Source organism: Neovison vison, chromosome 5, assembly GCF_020171115.1.
Source record: "Neovison vison isolate M4711 chromosome 5, ASM_NN_V1, whole genome shotgun sequence".
Taxonomy (NCBI): Eukaryota; Metazoa; Chordata; class Mammalia; order Carnivora; family Mustelidae; genus Neogale; species Neogale vison.
The window spans coordinates 89254010-89273597 of NC_058095.1; the positions used below are offsets into that span (position 1 = coordinate 89254010).

The following is a 19588-nucleotide window of genomic DNA, read 5'->3' on the forward strand; positions in this document are numbered from 1 at the left end:
GTGATGCATTTTAATCAACATTTGAGGTCTCTCCTTTGATTTCGCTTTCTTATTAGAAGGCTTTGTTGCCAAATGATTAAATTCGTGTATTTATTTTGGCATGTCTGCCTTTTAGACTCAGAAGAATTCTGACTTTTTTTGGCTACAGATTGATGTCAGTCATGGTTCTGAAGACCTTAATGACTGCTGGAAATGTTTCTGGCTTTGTTTTTGTTGGGACCAAATTTGTGTCCAGTGATGATAACCTCATTCTTAGAGTTTCTTAGCTTTAAAATTTGTTGGGTCCCTAAGGGGGTATGCTCACTTGAAACTACAAAATCTGCTATAAGTGGGCAGGGTCTAAAATAAGAACTAAATGGTAGTACAGTGTTGGCTCCCTTACGAAGTGTCTGAGTAGATAGTGGTATGATACTGGCATCTTATTCTTTTTTGGTTCTCTACAAGCTTCTGGAAAACTCTGGTCACTCCCTACTGTTACTACCAGGGAACTTGGGCACATCTAGTAGCAAAGATCAATCGTTCCCTTTCCTGTAAGGCAAAGTGTAATTTTGCTGGGGCAGTCGACCATGACTCAGTTTCTTCCCTTATTTGTACAGAGGTTTAGCTGTTAAAAGATGTAACATGATTGAGACTATTTGAGTGAACCAAGCTAAGCTCACTTAATTAATATCACTTAATTTCTATAATTACCATGGAAAATATTCCAAACCTTCAAGTCTACTCTTAAACAGGAAATTGTTTCTCAGGGGAAGTTCCAGGTTTGACAGATCTAAGATGTGACCTCTACAGTATCGGATCCTTACTGACAATTGTAGCTTTAGACAGTAGGTGGGAGCTGAGAGGGCTTGTTTGTAGGCACATGTGAGACACTCTGAGGAGTCTCAGAGGAAGACTTTGAGAGGAGCTGGAGATCATGCGCTAGCTGAAAGTTTGGGCTGTACAAAATGGCCTACTACTATCAATTTTATCTGATTTGTCATTGTTCATCAATCACTTCTCTAATCCAAAAGATGTCATGGCTAGTGGATTCGTGGGTTCTTCTTTATCATCACCATCACCATCATCACCAGTGTTTTGGTTCATTATTCATTTAGCATGAAACAGAAAAATCCAGAAATCCAAAGGGGGACTGAATCATAGGAAATATCAGAGAACTAGAGTGAAAATCTACAAATTCTTTTTGAGAATACGGACTCATTATCCAGCTCCAGTGTTCATGCAGCCAAGCCTCATTAAAGGATACAATAAAGCTAGAATATTAAAAAACTGGTAGAGAAATAGATAATGTTCTATGGAACGTTACGCTCTATTTAGACTATTTCAGTTCAGGGGGAAGTGGTGGTGTGTGGGATAGATTATTAAATACAAGATGTTGGAATAATTGGCCCTGTTTGGGGGGGTGATTAAGGTACATTCTTCTCTCCAACATTCATAAAAATTAATTTCAGATGGATTAAATATGTAAATATGTTCACTTACTAAACAAATATGTATTAATCCATTACCATGTTCAAGTTGCTGTAGATATAGCAGCAAACCAGAAAAGAAACTCAGTTCTCAGGGTGCCTGGGTGGCTCAGTCAGTTGAGCACCCAACTCTTGGTTTTGGCTCAGGTCATGGTCTCAGGGTCATGGGATTGAGCCCTGCATGTGCTCTGCACTGGGAATGGAGTCTGCTTGACATTCTTTCCCTTTCTCTTTCCCTCTGCCCCTCCCTCACTTGTGTGCACATATGTGCTCTCTCTTTCTAAAATAAATAAATCTTTAAAAAAAAGGTAGAAGAATCCTGGTTTTCATGGAGGCTACATTCTAGTGCAGATTAAGACAGGAAGCATATTAGTAGGAATATGTGTTATGCAGAAAAACAAAGCAAGCAATGGGAATAGGGAATAGGAATTTGCAATTTCAAATAGGATGTTTAGGGAAGGCAACGCTACAAAGATAACATTTGGGTAAAGACTTAAATAAGGTAGGAAGTTACTATGCAGTTATGGAGGGGGAAAATTTCAGGCAGAGGTAGTATTTAATACAAAGCCCTAAAATGGGAGCATACTTGTTTCGGAAATAGCAAGGAGTGGCTAATGTGCAGTGAGTGCAGGGGAGAATAATAGGAAATAAATCCAGAGAGGTAGTCAGGAGCAGGGAGACCTATTAGAAGGCTATTGCATTACTCCAGCTGAAAGAGAGTAATGGCTCAGACCAGAGTGATTGCAGTGAAGGTAGTGAGAAAGTGGTTGTTTCTGAATATGTGAAAGGCAGAGCCAGTAGGATTTGCTGATGGGTTGGATATGCAGGAAAAGGAAAAAGAGGAGTACCCTGTCTCCTGGTAATCATTCCCTTTTGGAATCCCCTCCTCTTGAGGGTGGGCTGGACCCAACGGCCTGCTTCTAACCAACAGAAAATGACAAAGATGACAGGATGCTAATTTGCTGAGTAGATTACATAATACTGTGACTTCTGTCTTATTAGCAGACTCTGTTACCTTCTTAGCTTGCATGCTTTGATGAACTAAGCCGCCATGTTGGAGAGGCCCATGTGGCAAGGGACTGAGTGTGGCCTCTGGCCAATTACCAGCTGGTAATGGAGTCCCTCAGTCCAACAGCTATAAAGAGAAATATTGTCAGATTTTATTTTATAATAATTAAACATTTCTTAACAAAAAATTAATAAACAAAGTTTGTAAAAATTGAACTAAGAATAAGAATTTTTAACACATATAATCAACAAAATAGTAAATGAGTAAGATATAGTTGCAATACTACATCTTCGTATTTTAACTTCATACTAAGGTAATAAAAAACTCATAACCTAATGAATATTAATTCAATGAATATATGTAAATGCACAACAATGTCAGCAGGCAATTCATGGGGAAAAATATGACTTATAATTACATTCAAAGATGCTCAGCCTCGCTAATTAAAAAAAATGCTAATTCAAACAACAAAATACCATTTTTCCTTCTTATAGCTCCATAAATTAGGTGCATGAATACCACACTTTATATATACTGCAATTTTTATAAACTGAAGATTTGTGGCAATCCTGCATCAAGTAAGTATGTGAGTATCATTTTTCCAACAGCATTTGCTCATTTTGTGTCTGTGTCACTTTTTTGTAATTCTTGCAATATTTCAAACATCTTTATTATTATATATGTTATGGTAATCTATAATCATTGATTGATTATAATCTATAATCATTGATAGATGACTCACTGAAAGATAATGGTTAGCATTTTTAGTAATAAAGTATTTTTCATTAAAGTATGCACATTGTTTTTTTTAGACATAATGCTATTACACACTTAATAGTCTACAGCATAGTATAAACATAATTTTTATATGCACTGCAAAACCAAGGAATTTACTTGACTCATTGCAATATTATACTTACTGCAATATTAGCTCTATTGCAGTGGTCTGGAAACGAACCCACAATATCTCCCTCTGAGTTACACCTATGCTAATATTGTTCCCATTTCATAGATGAAGAAACTGAGGCTTCAAGAGGCTAAGTAACTTGCTCAGGTCACACAGTAATTCAGTTGCAAAACCAGAATTTGAAACCAGTGTGTCTGTCTGCAGAGCTAATAGTCCTAACCATTGTACCATCATGGGGTGATATGTAAACCCCATCATCTCCCCTCTTATATACACACACACCCACACATACACACAGTCACATACAGGACCATCTTTTGTAATTTCTCTAAAGACGACCTTATTTATTTGAACCTAATTTTCCTTGGACATGTTATATGAGTTATTCTTATCAGTCAAACCCTGATAAGATAAACCAAGGATCCTGTGGGGGGACATGCCAAGCAGATTAAGATATATATATAATTGAAGACCCAAAAGTAGAAGAGAATTAGAAAGAGTCATAAAAATATTTAAAGATATAATGACCAAAGTTTTCCAAAATTTGACTAAAGCTCACAGATCCAAAAAGTTCACTGAACATCAAATAAAATAAATTCAAATAAAACTACCCAGATACATTGTAGTCACACTGCTGAGAACCAAAGATAAAGAAAATGTCTTGAAAGCAGCACTGGGTGGCTCAGTGGGTTGGGCTGCTGCCTTCAGCTCGGGTCGTGATCTCGGGGTCCTGGGATCAAGTCCCGCGTCAGGCTCTCTGCTCGGCAGGGAGCCTGCTTCCTCCTCCTTCTCTCTCTGCCTGCCTCTCTGCCTACTTGTGATCTCTCTCTGTCAAATAAATAAATAAAATCTTAAAAAAAAAAAAAAAGAAAGAAAGCAGCAAGAGAAAGATGATATCACAAACGTACATTGTTTCTGATGAGAAACAATATAGGGCCAGAAGTCAAAGATACAAAATCAACAAAGTGTTGAAAGGGAAACTTTATCAATCCAGAATGTTATGTCCAGAGAAGGAAACCTTCAGAGATAGGGGAGAAATAAAATATTTTCAATTAACTAAAAGTAATGGGAGTCCCAGTGTTACAGGGCAAGAAGAAAAACAAAAAGGCATACATATCAAAAAGGGGAAAAAAATGTATTTGCATATGAAATGATTGGTACACAGAATATAAGAATCTTTAAAAAGCTACTAGAATAAGGGAGTTTAGCAAAATCAGAGAATATAAGCTCAAAATACAAAAATAAATGGTGCTGGGAAAACTGGACAGCTATATGTAGAATGAAACTCGACCATTCTCTTACACTGTACACAAAGATCAACTCAAAATGGATAAAAGACCTCAACGTGAGACAGGAATCCATCAGAATCTTAGAGGAGAACATAGGCAGTAATCTCTTTGATATCAGCCACAGCAACTTCTTTCAAGATACGTCTCCAAAGGCAAAGGAAACAAAAGCGAAAATAAACTTCTGGGACTTCATCAAAATCAAAAGCTTCTGCACAGCAAAGGAAACAGTCAAAAAAACAAAGAGGCAACCCACGGAATGGGAGAAGATATTTGCAAATGACAGTACAGACAAAAGGTTGATATCCAGGATCTATAATGAACTCCTCAAACTCAACCCACACGAAACAGACAAACACATCAAAAAATGGGCAGAAGATATGAACAGACACTTCTCCAATCAAGACATACAAATGGCTATCAGACACATGAAAAATGCTCATCATCATTAGCCCTCAGGGAGATTCAAATTAAAACCACATTGAGATATCACCTTACACCAGTTAGAATGGCCAAAATTAACAAAACAGGAAACAACATGTGTTGGAGAGGATGTGGAGAAAGGGGAACCCTCTTACACTGTTGGTGGGAATGCAAGTTGGTGCAGCCTCTTTGGAGAACAGTGTGGAGATTCCTCAAGAAATTAAAAATAGAGCTTCCCTATGACCTTGCAATTGCACTCCTGGGTATTTACCCCAAAGACACAGATGTCATGAAAAGAAGGGCCATCTGTACCCCAATGTTTATAGCAGCAACGGCCACAGTCACCAAACTATGGAAAGAACCAAGATGCCCCTCAACGGATGAATGGATAAGGAAGATGTGGTCCATATACACTATGGAGTATTATGCCTCCATCAGAAAGGATGAATACCCAACTTTTGTAGCAACATGGACGGGACTGGAAGAGATTATGCTGAGTGAAATAAGTCAAGCAGAGAGAGTCAATTATCATATGGTTTCACTTATTTGTGGAGCATAACAAATAGCATGGAGGACAAGGGGCGTTAGAGAGGAGTAGGGAATTTGGGTAAATTGGAAGGGGAGGTGAACCATGAGAGACTATGGACTCTGAAAAACAGTCTGAGGGGTTTGAAGTGTCGGGGGGGTGGGAGGTTGGGGTACCAGGTGGTGGGTATTATAGAGGGCACAGCTTGCATGGAGCACTGGGTGTGATGAAAAAATAATGAATAATGTTTTTCTGAAAATAAATAAATTGGAAAAAAAATAAAATTAAAAAAAAAACCAATTGCATTTCTATATGCTAGTAATGAAGAGCTAGAAATTAAAATTGTATAAAAATAGCATTTACAATGACTTCAGACAACCCAAAACACTTGGGCATAAATTTAACAAAATATACAAAATACACTAAAAAAAATACAAATCATTGATGAAATTAAAGAAAACCTAAATAAATGGAGATATATACAATATTGATAGATTGAAAGATTCAATGTTTTTTAAGATGTCATTTCTCTCCCAATTGTATAGTCCCAATCTATAGACTCAATGCATTCCCAATCAAAATGCCAACATCCTTGGTGGAGAGGGACTTAAAAGTTTTTTTATTTACACCCAACTTGGGTCTTGAACTCATGACCCCGAGATCAAGAATCAGATTCTCGGCGCACCTGGGTGGCTCAGTGGGTTAAGCCTCTGCCTTCAGCTCAGGTCATGATCCCAGGGTCCTGGGATCGAGCCCCGCATCGGGCTCTCTGCTCAGCGGGGAGCCTGCTTCCCTTCCTCTCTTTCTGCCTGCCTCTCTGGCTACTTGTGATCTCTGTCTGTCAAATAAATAAAATCTTTAAAAAAAAAAAAAGAATCAGATTCTCTTCTGACTGAGACAGCCAGGTGTCCCTCCCCACAGCCACAACCTTCTTTTACATAGATATTAACAAGCTGATTATAAAATCTATTTGACAGCACAAAGGATCTAACATAGTGAAAAAAATAGAGTATGGTGTAAGAAAAGGTATATAGAACAACACAACAAAACAGAGAACCTAGCAATAGACCCACACATACACATTTACTAATTCTCACCAAAGAGTCCAGTGGGAAGGATAGTCTTTTCAGCATACGGAGTTGAAACGAGAGTATCCATATTCAAAAACAAACAAAAAAATTAATCTTGATTCTTACGTCCCACCACCCCAAAAAATAAGCTCAAAATGGATCATAGATTTAAAATATAACAGCTAAAGAAGACTAAGAGAAGGTGGCGGGGGAGGAAGACATTACAAGAGAAGGAGGGAAGAAATCTCTGTGATTTGGGATTAGGCAAAGATTCTTAGGTAAGACACAAACAGCATAAATGATAAAAGACAAACACTGATAATTTGGACTTCACCAAAATTAAAAACACTCTCCTTCAAAGATGCGATTAAGAAAATGAAAAAGCAAGTCAGACACTGGGAGGAAAAAACATCCATAATGTGTATATATTTATGTATAGTATGTATGTATATTGATATATATATATATATATATAGTATAGATAACTACATAGATACACACATAGCATCTACACATCTAGAATCTAGTATCACATACATAGATATGGATCACAAGTGACTGATACTCATAATACATAAGGAACTCTTACAACTCAACAGTAACAAGATAAACCAATGGAGGGGATGGGAAATATATATAACTATATAAAGACAGGACTAAAAAGAAGAGGTATAAAGAGCTGACAAGTGCAGAAAAAAAGATTGTCAACCTCATTAATCATCATGAAAATTCAAATTAAAACTACAATGAGATACCATTTCACAACCATACAATGGCTAAAATCCAAGAGCCTGACAACTTTGCCTTTGAGTTAGTATTTTCTAAGTGAAGTCCAATGAAACAATGGAAAATGCATGTGAGCAGAGGAGATGTTCATTATATGCCTGTGTGTTCCTTCCTGACTCGTTTAGACATGGTGTTTGCAGTGTCCCATGAGCACAGAATTCTGGTGAATGCAATGCATGAGCATTCAACAAGAATCGAAGCAAATAAAAACTAATCATGTTGTTCCTCAGAAAATTCAAATAGGATTATCGTATGATCTAACAATCCCATCTATGGGTATGTATCCCAAAAGAAATGAAAGCAGAGAATTTGTACACCCATATCCATGGAGGCATTATTTATAATACCTAAAATGTAGAAGAAATGCAAGTATCAATCAGTGGATGACTGGGTAAACAAAATGTGGCATGTGTATACAGTGGAATATTAGTCAGCCTTAAAAAAGGAAATTCTGACACATGGTACAATATGGATGAACCTTGAAGACATTATGCTAAGTGACATAATGAGTTGCAAAAGGGCTTTAAAATGCTGTAAAAAAAATACTACATGATCCTACTCATCTGAAGTACTTAATGCAGCTAAATTAATAAAGACAGAGATTAGAATGGTGGTTGCCAAGGGGCTGGGGGAAGGCGGAAATGAAGAGTTTGTGTTTAATGCTATAGAGTTTCCATTTTGCAAGATGAAAAGAGTTCTGTGGGTAACAGTTACGCAACAGTTTAAGTGTACTCAATGCCACTGAATGGACACTTAAAAATGCTTAATGGTTTCATGTACTTTACACAGTTTAAAAAAAATAATTATGTTGCATGTCTGACTGAGAAATCCGGGACACTGATAGCCCTAAGACACAGAGTTGCCAGGTAAAATACAGTGTGTCCCATGCAGGATTTGGGATGTACTTGTACCATAGAAATTTTTTGTGGTTTCTCTGGGACCTAAATTTAATCGTTTATCTCGGGTTTTTATTTGCTAACATGGGCAATCCTACTCAAGAAGCCATACTTGCCATTTGAACCAGAACTTCCTTTGAATGAAGAAAGGGGCAGTAGCATTCTAAGAAACATCAAACACCAAAGAATGCTTTTTCACTTGTGTTACCCCTGTGTTAGCCAACTACTTACACTGGGAATGAAGACCTAGGACCTAAAAGGAACAAAAAAGATCACACAGCTAGAGTTCCTGCTCCTTTCAGCTCTTTCTCAGTCATCACTAAGCCTAAGGTAGCCTTGCTACAAAGTGCATGTGTCAAGAAGAGAAATAGAGTTGGCTTAGTTTTGTGCAGTGTTTCTACTGCTTTCCTAAGAGCTCATTAAATATATGCTCTATAAACTCCAAACTGTGTAATTTCAGTGATTCCACATATAAGCTAAAAGCTCTTGGATTTGTACCTAAAACTGGCTGTTTGTGATTCTTTCATGAGACCATCAGTCAAGTACAGACACAAGAGGAGACGAGGAGTAGCTCAAGACAAAACAAAGGTAATTACACTTACAGGTCCTAGAGACAGGAGGTGCACAAGGTGAAATCTGAGATGCCAGAGTGGTCAAGAGGCAGAAAACAAGAGTGGGGGTGGTTACATGTGCCAGCGGGGGGTGGGGCCAGAAGGGGTGCACTTAGACCACGGTCTTTACTGGTGTTTCCTTGGAGAAGTCAAGACAGGGCAAGAGAACAACGTAGGATAGACTAATCTGAATCATTTCTGGAGGTTTGGACTCCTGGGGTGGTCCCTAGTTACCTGAAAATGTGTCAAGATAAAGTTAAAAGAATATAGCCTACTGGGGTGCGATGGGCCAGGGAGAGGAGGTATGGCTCTGGATTGGACAGCTCGTGTATCAACAGCATGCTCAGGCTGAATTCATTGCTATCTTTAAGAATTGGCTAGCCCAGAGGGAGGAGTCCAGATGGTGGAGAAGTAGCAGGCTGAGACTACTTCAGCTAGCAGGAGATCAGCTAGATAGCTTATCTAAAGATTGCAAACACCTACAAATCCAATGGCAGATCGAAGAGAATAAGAACAGCAATTCTACAAACAGAAAATCAACCGTTTCTGAAAGGTGGGACTGGCGGAGAAGTGAATCCAAGGCCACGGGAAGATAGACCCTGGGGGGAGGGGCTGGCTCCTGGCAAGCGGGGGAACAACGGAGCACAAAATCGGGACCTTTAAAAGTCTGTTCCACTGAGGGACATCGCTCCAGAGGCTAAACCAGGGTGAAGTCTATGCGGGGTCAGCATGGCCTCAGGTCCCGCAGGGTCACAGAAGGATCGGGGGTGTCTGAGTGTCGCAGAGCTTACTGGTATTAGAACGGGGAAGCCGGCTACAGAGACAGAGCCGAGGAGTGAGCTCCCAGCTCAGAGTTACCTTGAACCGGTCGCAGACTTGGTGAACTTGGAGCACGGCCAGAGGCCACAGAGACAGGAGTAATTGGGCACTGTTCTCTGAGGGTGCACTGAGGAGTGGGGCCCCGGGCTCTCGGCTATTCCGGGCCGTAGACCAGGAGGCTGCCATTTTCATTCCCGTCCTCTGGAACTCTACAGAAAGCACTCAGGGAACAAAAGCTCCCGAAAGCAAACCCCAGTGGCTTACTCAGCCCGACCCCTGGTAAGGGCGGTGCAATTCCCACTCAGGCAAAGACACTTGAGAATCACTACAACAGGCCCCTCCCCCAGAAGATCAACAAGAAATAAAGCCAGGACCAAGTTCACCTACCAAGGAGTGCAGTTTCAATACCAAGGAGAGCAGCGGAATTCCAGAGGAGGAGAAAGCAAAGCACGGAACTCATGGCTTTCTCCCCGTAATTCTTTAGTCTTGTAGTTAATTTAATTTCTTTTTCATTTTCAATTTTTTTTCTCTTCTTCTGCTAAATTTTTTTTAACTTTTCCACTTTTCTTTTTAATGTTTTTTAACTAGTTTATCTAATATATATATTTTTCTTTTTTATACTTTTTCTTTATTTGTTTTCTTTTTTTAAAATGCTTCTTTTCTTTTCTTTTTTTTCCTTTTTTTTTCTGAACCTCTTTATAACCCCTTTCTCCCCCCCCCCAAGATTTGGGGTCTCTTCTGATTTGGTTAAAGGATATTTTCCTGGGGTTGTTGCCACCCTTTTGGTAATTTATTTGCTCCTTCATATACTCTTATCGGGACAAAATAACAATGTGGAAAAATTCACCACAAAAAAAGGAACAAGAGGCAGTACCGAGGCTAGGGACCTAATCAATACAGACATTGGTAATATGTCAGATCTAGAGTTCAGAATGACAATTCTCAAGGTTCTAGCCAGGCTCTAAAAAGACATGGAAGATATTAGAGAAACACTCTCAGGAGATAAAAAGCCCTTTCTGGAGAAATAAAAGAACTAAAATCTAACCAAGTTGAAATAAAAAAATCTATTAATGAGGTGCAACCAAAATGGAGGCTCTCACTGCTAGGATAAATGAGGCAGAAGAAAGAATTAGCGACATTGAAGACCAAATGACAAAGAATAAAGAAGCTGAGCAAAAGAGGGACAAACAGCTACTGGACCACGAGGGGAGAATTCGAGAGATAAGTGACACCATAAGATGAAACAACATTAGAATAATTGGGATTCCAGAAGAAGAAGAAAGAGAGAGGGGAGCAGAAGGCATACTGGAGAGAATTATTGGAGAGAATTTCCCCAATATGGCAAAGGGAACAAGCATCAAAATCCAGGAGGTGCAGAGAACACCCCTCAAAATCAATAAGAATAGGTCCACACCCCGTCACCTAATAGTAAAATTTACAAGTCTTAGTGACAAAGAGAAAATCCTGAAAGCAGCCCGGGAAAAGAAGTCTGTAATATACAATGGTAAAAATTTTAGACTGGCAGCAAACTTATCCACAGAGACCTGTCAGGCCAGAAAGAGCTGGCATGATATATTCAGAGCACTAAATGAGAAAAACATGCAGCCAAGAATACTATATCCAGCTAGGCTATCATTGAAAATAGAAGGAGAGATTAAAAGCTTCCAGGACAAACAAAAACTGAAAGAATTTGCAAACACAAAACCAGCTCTACAGAAAATATTGAAAGGGGTCCTCTAAGCAAATATAGAGCCTAAAAGTAGTAGATCAGAAAGGAACAGGACAATATACAGTAACAGTCACCCTACAAGCAATACAATGGCACTAAATTCATATCTCTCAATAGTTACCCTGAATGTTAATGGGCTAAATGCCCCAATCAAAAGACACAGGGTATCAGAATGGATAAAAAAACAAAACCCATCTATATGTTGCCTCCAAGAAACTCATTTTAAACCCGAAGACACCTCCAGATTTAAAGTGAGGGGGTGGAAAAGAAGTCACCATGCTAATGGACATCAGAAGAAAGCAGGAGTGGCAATCCTTATATCAGATCAATTAGATTTTAAGCCAAAGACTATAATAAGAGATGAGGAAGGACACTATATCATACTCAAAGGGTCTGTCCAACAAGAAGATCTAACAATTTTAAATATCTATGCCCCCAACGTGGGAGCAGCCAACTATATATACCAATTAATAACAAAATCAAAGAAACACATCAACAATAATACAATAATAGTAGGGGACTTTAACACCCCCCTCACTGAATGGACAGATCATCCAAGCAAAAGATCAACAAGGAAAGAAAGGCCTTAAATGACACACTGGACCAGATGGACATCACAGATATATTCAGAACATTTCATCCCAAAGCAACAGAATACACATTCTTCTCTAGTGCACAAGGAACATTCTCCAGAATAAATCACATCCTCAGTCCTAAATCAGGTCTCAGCCGGTATCAAAAGATTGGGTTCATTCCCTGCATATTTTCAGACCACAATCCTCTGAAGCTAGAATTCAATCACAAGAGGAAATTTAGAAAGAACCCAAATACATGGAGACTAAACAGCATCCTTCTGAAGAATGAATGGGTCAATCAGAAAATTAAAGAAGAATTGAAAAAATTCATGGAAACAAATGATAATGAAAACACAATGGTCCAAAATCTGTGGGACACAGCAAAGGCAGTCCTGAGAGGAAAATATATAGCGGTACAAGCCTTTCTCAAGAAAAAAGAAAGGTCTCAGGTACACAACCTAACCCTACACCTAAAGGAGCTGGAGAAAGAACAAGAAAGAAACCCAAAACCCAGCAGGAGAAGAGAAATCATAAAGATCAGAGCAGAAATCAATGAAACAGAAACCAAAAAAACAATAGAACAAATCAATGAAACTAGGAGCTGGTTCTTTGAAAGAATTAATAAGATTGATAAACCTCTGGCCAGACTCACCCAAAAGAAGAGAAAGGACCCAAATAAATAAAATCATGAATGAAAGAGGAGAGATCACAACTAACACCAAAGAAATACAAACAATTATAAGAACATACTATGAGCAACTCTACACCAACAAATTTGACAATCTGGAAGAAATGGATGCATTCCTAGAGACATATAAACTACCACAACTGAACCAGGAAGAAATCGAAAGCCTGAACAGACCCATAACCAGTAAGGAGATTGAAACAGTCATCAAAAATCTCCAAACAAACAAAAGCCCAGGGCCAGACGGCTTCCCGGGAGAATTCTACCAAACATTTAAAGAGGAACTAATTCCTATTCTCCTGAAACTGTTCCAAAAAATAGAAATGGAAGGAAAACTTCCAAACTCATTTTATGAGGCCAGCATTACCTTGATCCCAAAACCAGACAAGGATCCCATCAAAAAAGAGAACTATAGACCAATATCCTTGATGAACACAGATGTGAAAATTCTCACCAAAATACTAGCCAATAGGATTCAACAGTACATTAAAAGGATTATTCACCACGACCAAGTGAGATTTATTCCAGGGCCGCAAGCTTGGTTCAACATCTGCAAATCAATCAATGTGATACAACACATCAATAAAAGAAAGAACAAGAACCATATGATACTCTCAATAGATGCTGAAAAAGCATTTGACAAAGTATAGCATCCCTTCCTGATCAAAACTCTTCAAAGTGTAGGGATAGAGGGCACATACCTCAATATCATCAAAGCCATCTATGAAAAACCCACCGCAAATATCATTCTCAATGGAGAAAAAACTGAAAGCTTTTCTGCTAAGGTCAGGAACACGGCAGGGATGTCCATTATCACCACTACTATTTAACATAGTACTAGAAGTCCTAGCCTCAGCAATCAGACAACAAAAGGAAATTAAAGGCATCCAAATTGGCAAAGGAGTCAAACTATCACTCTTCGCAGATGATATGATACTCTATGTGGAAAACCCAAAAGACTCCACTCCAAAACTGCTAGAACTTGTACAGGAATTCAGTAAAGTTTCAGGATATAAGATCAATGCACAGAAATCAGTTGCATTTCTCTACACCAACAACAAGACAGAACAAAGAGAAATTAAGGAGTCAATCCCATTTACAATTGCACCCCAAACCATAAGATACCTAGGAATAAACTTAGTCAAAGAGGCAAAGAATCTATACACAGAAAACTATAAAGTACTCATGAAAGAAATTGAGGAAGACACAAAGAAATGGAAAAATGTTCCATGCTCCTGGATTGGAAGAATAAATATTGTGAAAATGTCTATGCTACCTAAAGCAATCTACACATTTAATGCAATTCCTATCAAAGTACCATCCATCTTTTTCAAAGAAATGGAACAAATAATTTTAAAATTTATATGGAACCAGAAAAGACCTCGAATAGCCAAAGGGATATTGAAAAAGAAAGCCAAAGTTGGTGGCATCACAATTCCGGACTTCAAGCTCTATTACAAAGCTGTCATCATCAAGACAGCATGGTACTGGCACAAAAACAGACACATAGATCAATGGAACAGAATAGAGAGCCCAGAAATAGACCCTCAACTCTATGGTCAACTAATCTTCGACAAAGCAGGAAAGAATGTCCAATGGAAAAAAGACCGCCCCTTCAATAAATGGTGTTGGGAAAATTGGACAGCCACGTGCAGAAAAATGAAATTGGACCATTTCCTTACACCACACACAAAAATAAACTCAAAATGGATGAAGGACCTCAATGTGAGAAAGGAATCCATCAAAATCCTTGAGGAGAACACAGGCAGCAACCTCTTTGACCTCAGCCGCAGCAACATTTTCCTAGGAACATCGCCAAAGGCAAGGGAAGCAAGTGCAAAAATGAACTACTGGGATTTCATCAAGATCAAAAGCTTTTGCACAGCAAAGGAAACAGTTAACAAAACCAAAAGACAACTGGAAGAATGGGAGAAGATATTTGCAAACAACTTATCAGATAAAGGGCTAGTGTCCAAAATCTATAAAGAATTTATCAAACTCAACACCCAAAGAACAAATAATCCAATCAAGAAATGGGCAGAAGACATGAACAGACATTTCTGCAAAGAAGACATCCAGATGGCCAACAGACACATGAAAAAGTGCTCCATATCACTCGGCATCAGGGAAATACAAATCAAAACCACAATGAGATATCACCTCACACCAGTCAGAATGGCTAAAATCAACAAGTCAGGAAATGACAGATGCTGGTGAGGATGCAGAGAAAGGGGTACCCTCCTACACTGTTGGTGGGAATGCAAGCTGGTGCAACCAGTCTGGAAAACAGCATGGAGATTCCTCAAAATGTTGAAAATAGAACTGCCCTATGACCCAGCAATTGCACTACTGGGTATTTACCCTAAAGATCAAACGAAGTGATCCGAAGAGGCACATGCACCTGAATGTTTATAGCAGCAATGTCTACAATAGCTAAACTATGGAAATAACCTAGATGTCCATCAACAGATGAATGGATAAAGAAGAGGTGGTATATATACACAATGGAATACTATGCAGCCATCAAAAGAAATGAAATCTTGCCATTTGCGACGACGTGGATGGAACTAGAGGGCATCATGCTTAGCGAAATAAGTCAAGCGGAGAAAGACAACTATCATATGATCTCCCTGGTATGAGGAAGTGGAGATGCAACATGGGGGGTTAAGAGTGTAGGATACGAATAAATGAAACAAGATGGGATTGGGAGGGAGACAAACCATAAGTGACTTTTAATCTCACAAAACAAACTGAGGGTTGCTGGGGGAAGGGGAGTGGGGAGAAGGGGGGTGGGGTTATGGACATTGGAGAGGGTATGTGCTATGGTGAGTGCTATGAAGTGTGTAAACCTGGCGATTCACAGACCTGTACCCCTGGGGATAAAAAATATATGTTTATTAAAAAAATAAAAAATTATATAAATTAAAAAAAAAAAAAAGAATTGGCTAGCCCAGGAGGGCATGTACTCCCAAGTTGGAAAAGATTTTTAAGATGTCAGAATGTGATAATGTACAGGGGGAAAATACACACATACATATATACACACAATGCAATTGGCCCTCTGATTTTTAACATCATATTAAGGAAAGTTTGGGGTGATAGTAATGGAGGTTTTTGGACTAAGGGCTTAAGTTGCCCTAAACAGCATAGAAAATATTCTATTATGAGAGTAGAGAGGAGGAACAGAAGTAGAAATACAAGGAGTCTCCACAGGCAGGTGCATACCTACATTTCCCATCAACACGACATTAGCCAAGAAAAATAGATCCCAAATTTTGAAGGTTTTAAATAATATCTTGGAGGAGTTCAAAGTTTGTTAGAAATATGTTCAGGTCAAGGTGGTAGGTCTGGCAGTTATGTGGTTGAAGGGTATGAAATGATAAGTTCATAGAGTATATATTAAGACTACTGGTTCTGTGCGTAACCAAGAGGAAACAGTGGTTTGGTGGTGGTCTGAGATGCAAGGTGGGAGATCGCAGTGGGAAGCTGCAGGTGGGTAGTAGGAGGGTCAAAGTGTTGACTAATATGAAGCAAGTGCCTCCTGGGGAAAATGATAATCTCCATTAATTTTTAGAATGGCACAAATAGAAGTAACTTCTACCAGATTCCTTGTTAGGCATGGGAGTGCAGAATGCATATCTGAGAAGAGAGCAAGGAATATACCAGGATCCTGGGCTAAGCAGGCAGTGAACTCAGAAACATAACAGAATCCCTACTATTAAAGGAAGGCAGGCAAACATGCCTCGTGTCGAATTTGGCAGTCTGGGATCATCATTTGGGTCATCATTTGTGATCTTAGTATCCAGGGCGAAGTATCTCTCATGCAGTAGCCAAAGTCATCTCTGATGGTGAGTCTTGGGTAGAGACCACATCATCTGAGGTGATGTCATCTCCAGCAGTGAGGTCCCCGGCTAGGGATGTGGGACTGGGGTATACTTTATTTTTTTTAAGATTTTATTTATTTATTTGAGAGAGATCACAAGTAGGCAGAGAGGCAGGCAGAGAGAGAGAGAGGAGGAAGCAGGCTCCTCACTGAGCAGAGAGCCCAACGTGGGGCTCGATCCCAGGACCCTGGGATCATGACCTGAGCTGAAGGCAGAGGCTTTAACCCACTGAGCTACCCAGGTGCCCCTGGGGTATACTTTTCAAGTTGGTACTTACTGGAGTTGATGCGAGTCTCAGCATTTGCCACATTTGGTTGAAACAAATGTTTACTGGAATGTAAATGAGTGAAAGCACCCGGATCAGGAATAATAAGATCAGACTTAACAGAGTTTTGTATTTTGTTTTTGTTTTTGTGGAAGTTCGGGTTCAAATGGGTCCCATGTCAGATGGCAGGTGCCTGGCCCGGGCGACAGTCTATGGTTAATGGGTCCTGGGAGAGTGGGAGAGCATAAATCAACTAGCCTAGGAGGGAACAGTCTCTCTCCAGCCAGAAAGACATTTGAGGTGTCCAAACATCATAACACAAAGAAAGTTTTCCATATATATAGCATATATACTATATATAATATAGTATATTACATATATATATTACATACATATATTACATATATGTATATGTATATAATACATATATACTATATATAATATATTATATTACATATATTATATTATATATAGTATATATGCTATATATAATATGTCATATTATATATTGTATATTATATATACAGTATATATACAATATTTATAATATAATATTATTATAATTGTATTATATATAATTATATATAATTATAATTATAATTGTATATATACAATATTTATAATAATATTATATTATAATGTCTTTCTGGCTGGAGAGAGACTGCTCTCTCCTAGGCTAGTTATATACCATATATATATATATATATAGTATATAAGTTTTCCATATATATATATATATGTTTATATATACACACACATATATGTGTATATAAAATATATATATTTCTTTGACATTGCATAACATAAAGATGAAGCAGTAAACTTCACGCTAATAATTAATAACATGAACAAATAAAAACCACCATGACAAGTCGAGAAAGAGACTGCAGAAGAAAAGAGCCTTATATTTCCTGCCTTTTGAACAGTGAACCACACATTTGAATTTGCAACAGATCTAGCAAATTACACAGCTGGCTCTGGCTTATACATTTCTGGTAGGAATGTCAATGGTATGACCATTTTGGAAAACAATTTAGTGACTTCTTGCAAAGTTAGCCATGCATTTACCACATGACCTGGAAGGAGAAGCTGGCTAAGCTAAGTTGGCCACATTTGCAGCCTTCTGAAGAAAGTGAAAGAGATCTTGTGATCGGCAGCCCTACCAGTAACACAGAGAATGAAGGAAGAGTATTTCCCCTAAAAGAATGCAGAAAGGGATGCTAAGCAAGCAGCAATAATGAGGCAGAAAATGAATAAAGAGAGAAGCGAGAATGTTCTATTACAAACGGCAGCACTCAAATTTCAGGTTCCTGCTTTGATTCAATCCCTTTTTTGATTCAAGCCTACATTAAGACATTAGCTAGAGGGGCACCTCGGTGGCTCAGTGGGTTAAAGCCTCTGCCTTTGGTTCAGGTCGTAATCTCAGGGTCTTGGGATCGAGCCCCACATGGGGCTCTCTGCTCAGCGGGGAGCCTGCTTACTCTTCTCTCTCTGCCTGCCTCTCTGCCTACTTGTGATCTCTGTCTGTCAAATAAATAAATAAAAATTTTTTTAAAAAGGACATTATCTAGAAAATGACTGCTTTCAGCAAATAATTGCTTATAAATTGCACCTGAGGCAACCAAACATGGATCAAACATATTCAAACACATATCGGCCACTAGTCTCTAGGAGTATAGAGTTAATGATTTTACTTAAAAGCAGTGTAACTAACAGGCAGGCTTGGGCTCAGATTCCTAAAATAGTAATTCAGAATTCATGAGGCCTATTAAGTGTCTGAGATTTTATGTTGCTGCCCAAGAAGTTTGGTTTCATACCTCAAAAGCCAGTTGACTGATACCCCAGTGACCCAGATATGAGACCTGTCTAGAAGCTTCAGGGACTGACTACTTATTCCCTACTGGGAGGACAAAGACAAGCTGTCTATGGAGGGATGTGTTTCTAGACCCCTGCATGGTAGAAGGAGGAGAGCCCTTCTGCCATTATTCTGGGAGTGTGGCTCTAGCCTGCCTTGAAGCAGTCTGGCCCAAACTGAAGAGCCTCCAATGCAAATTTGGAGAACCAAGGTCTGTTTTTGGCACTGCCACTGGCCTTTTGGTTGACTTGGGCCAATTATTCACTTTTCTATACTTCGGTTTCTTCCCAAATAAGCATAAATTATTCTTACCAACCCAAGTTGGTTCACACATGAGATAATAAGCATGAAATCTCTTTGGGAAAATGAAATTTCATAGAAAATTAAGATGATGTGCTACTTATTATTAGTAGCCCTAGAGAGTGGGGCTGTACCCTCCCCTTGATTATGGGAGAGGATAAAATAAGGACCATGTTTGGATTTGGCAAATAACCTTTCAATATATTACTATTCATGAAATAAGGATTAAAGAGTTCTGTGGCTATGCCAGCTTCCTGAAACCCCAGAAAATGCTATGAATCCAGAAAAGGCATTAGCTGTTAAAACACAGAGATGGACTATTTTAACAATAATAAAAGACAGCTTCTTATCTCTTACCTCACAGCATCACTAAAACAAAAACAAAAACAGAAATAAAAACCTTTAACTGATTCCCAGAAGCACAGACTTTGCAGAAAAGCTGGAGGAGACAGAGGGTCAGGGAGCAAGAATAAAAATAGTATGGTACATTTGGGAA

The 19588-nt window shown here is 38.8% G+C and overlaps 1 protein-coding gene across 1 annotated transcript in view; it reads right to left on the reverse strand.

Annotated features, from left to right (window-relative positions):
- RNF6 (ring finger protein 6) overlaps positions 1–19588 on the reverse strand; it is a 38210-nt gene that overhangs the window by 1229 nt on the left and 17393 nt on the right. Inside the window, exon 6 of the transcript XR_006384642.1 lies at positions 2482–2601. The gene's annotated coding sequence lies outside the window, so the exon portion shown is untranslated. The remainder of the gene's footprint in view (positions 1–2481; positions 2602–19588) is intronic.